At 39.2% G+C, this 2406-nt stretch overlaps 2 long non-coding RNA genes across 2 annotated transcripts in view; both read left to right on the forward strand.

Moving 5' to 3' along the window:
* LOC107836018 (uncharacterized) overlaps window positions 1–2406 on the forward strand; it is a 577303-nt gene that overhangs the window by 469665 nt on the left and 105232 nt on the right. The gene's annotated exons all lie outside the window — the stretch shown is intronic.
* The window catches only part of LOC103136853 (uncharacterized), an 11719-nt gene that overhangs the window by 4745 nt on the left and 4568 nt on the right, over window positions 1–2406 (forward strand). The gene's annotated exons all lie outside the window — the stretch shown is intronic.

A 2406-nucleotide genomic window follows, 5' to 3' on the forward strand; every position in this document is an offset into this window, starting at 1 on the left:
GTTTTGTTTTTGTTTTTCATCCAGACGGCTTCCCGCGCCCCCCCCTGCAATGCCACGGCGCCCCTCGTAGGGTGCGCGCCACACAGTTTGGGAACCTCTACTTTCATCTAAGAAGAACACTGAAGTTTGACTCAAAGGGTCAGCTTGGATATATTTGATCAGTGCGCTCAAATAGGATGGATCATATGTTTTCCCGCCCTTTATTTTAAAATAGGCAAATCTCATGCAGTTTTCAGCTCTACAGACCAGTGAGTAGATCTTTACATCTCCCTCTGAGTCATGTCTGACTGCCATGTTGTTGCTGGAACAATCTCTTCCACCTCTGACTGACACAAGGCGGAGAAGCCGAGCCTTATTGTGGGAGGAAAAATTATGACATCTTGCTGGAAAAGGAAAATTGTGGGTCTGATGAGGGAAGGGAAGTAAATATGAGCGAAATGGTGAAGAAGAACAGGGAGGAGGTGATGGAGGGAGGAGAGGTCAGAACTCCTTTCATCTCGCCGTCTTAACTTCAAAGGCGAGATTGATGCTGCTTTGATTCCATCAGAAACTCGGATCTGCAGGGATGGGGGAAAACTGCAAAAAAAGTCCAAAACCTGATCATCAGTGTACATGTGAAAGGATTACTTTGCACTTTGTCTGTGTCTCTCGATAAATTTGACGAATGAAATTACAGTTTAATTAACACTGATAAGAGATGCCCTTTTTGGCTGAGGAGAAGTTTGAAACTGATAGCACTTGTCCACCAACACTGGCATGTGCTCATCCTGAAAGAGTCTTTCAAACAATTCCTGATAATTAGGTGAGATGAAACACAAACTGAGTAAGGAAAAAAAAATTACGGCATTCTAAAAAAAATAGGTGTTAAAATTGTACGAGAAATGTACTAGAAAGTCAACAAGCAGAACTATGGAGTAGTTTGCTGTAAGAGTTTAGTTTGGCACTAGGAACAGAAAGTTTGAACGAGACACTGATATTAAAATATACACTGGAATTTATTAGAACAGGCAGTTTGTGTCTTTTCTGTGTGTTGGAACTGCAGTCACCTTCAATTTCCATTGAAACAGGTTAAAATTGTTTGTTTCAGCCCTCGACTCACAACATGCCAAAACATGCACATTATATATTTTTTTTTCTTTCATCAGAGAGTAATTTACCACATGTAATTGCTGTGATAGGATCACTTTATCTTGAAAGTAGAGCAATTTAAAAAGTAAATTAATAAGTGAAATGGCCACAGTATCCTTTCCTGATCTGATATGATGGAGATTTTCTGTGTGTGTATATATATATATATATATATATATATATATATATAAAGGTTCAACTCTCTTGTTTTCTTATGCACAAACGAAAAAGAAGGACCCACTACCTTCTGCCCTGGTAGCGGGAAGAAGGTACCTTTTTTATCATCTCCTGTTTTGTGAAACAACCAAAGCAAACAATATAGTCACATCTACGCGTCCACTAACTATACAAGTTTCTTGCAACGCTAGCATGTGCACAATGTATCGACTCTACTTAAAGTGCTTTTTCAAGTAAGCTATTTTGATAATTGTTTTCACCTGAGCTATGTCATCTGTATGTTTTTTTTTTTACTGAATATATTAGCATGTTACCAAAATGAGTGATTGCAAACAAAAAACAAAAAAAAAAAGACTAGCGGGCACATTTTAGTAACAATTTCAAATGCAATTACATTTCTGTCAACAAGAAAAGATGTGTAATTGAAAACAGCTTCTCTTATAAATACGGGTAGCTTAGAACATCATGTAAATCAGGGGTCCCTAAACTACGGCCGGCCCGCCTCCACATTTGGTCCGGCCCCCTGAACAATACCAGAGAGAATTCAGATTTTTTATTTTTATTTTTTTCCATTTATTGTATTGTTTATGTGTTTTTTTCTTCAACCACCAGGGGGCTCTTTAGCAGGAAGTGTGTCCTGTAAACTGTGGGTGTTTTGTTTTGCATGGCGCATTGCTGCCATCTGTTGGACTTTTAGAGAACTGCTTGACTTTTATGTTATTTAATCAGTACGGTTGTTTGCTAGCGGTAGAGCAGATGAACACACGTGTCAGTAGCAACTTATACTTCAAAACGAGCCTTTATGTTAACGTATGAGAAATTAATATATTATAGTTACATTCCCTCAATGGAATATATACTAGTTAGTCCCAGTGACCGTTTCACTCATGGTTTTTGCCCATGTGCTTTCTGGGTAAAAATCAATCGAGAAACGCACACCCCCCGCCCGCGCCCAGCAACAAATCCTAAGCAATGTCGTGTGCAACTATAACGCACTGAGTGAATGGGGAAGTTTGCGTGTTGTGGTGGAAAATTACCTCGGTGTTGGGGCTGAAGCACGTAAAAATGCATCAGTCTAATATGGCATAAAAACAATGCCAT

The sequence above is a fragment of the Poecilia formosa genome, unplaced genomic scaffold (assembly GCF_000485575.1).
Source record: "Poecilia formosa unplaced genomic scaffold, Poecilia_formosa-5.1.2 Scaffold35, whole genome shotgun sequence".
In the NCBI taxonomy this organism is placed as follows: domain Eukaryota; kingdom Metazoa; phylum Chordata; class Actinopteri; order Cyprinodontiformes; family Poeciliidae; genus Poecilia; species Poecilia formosa.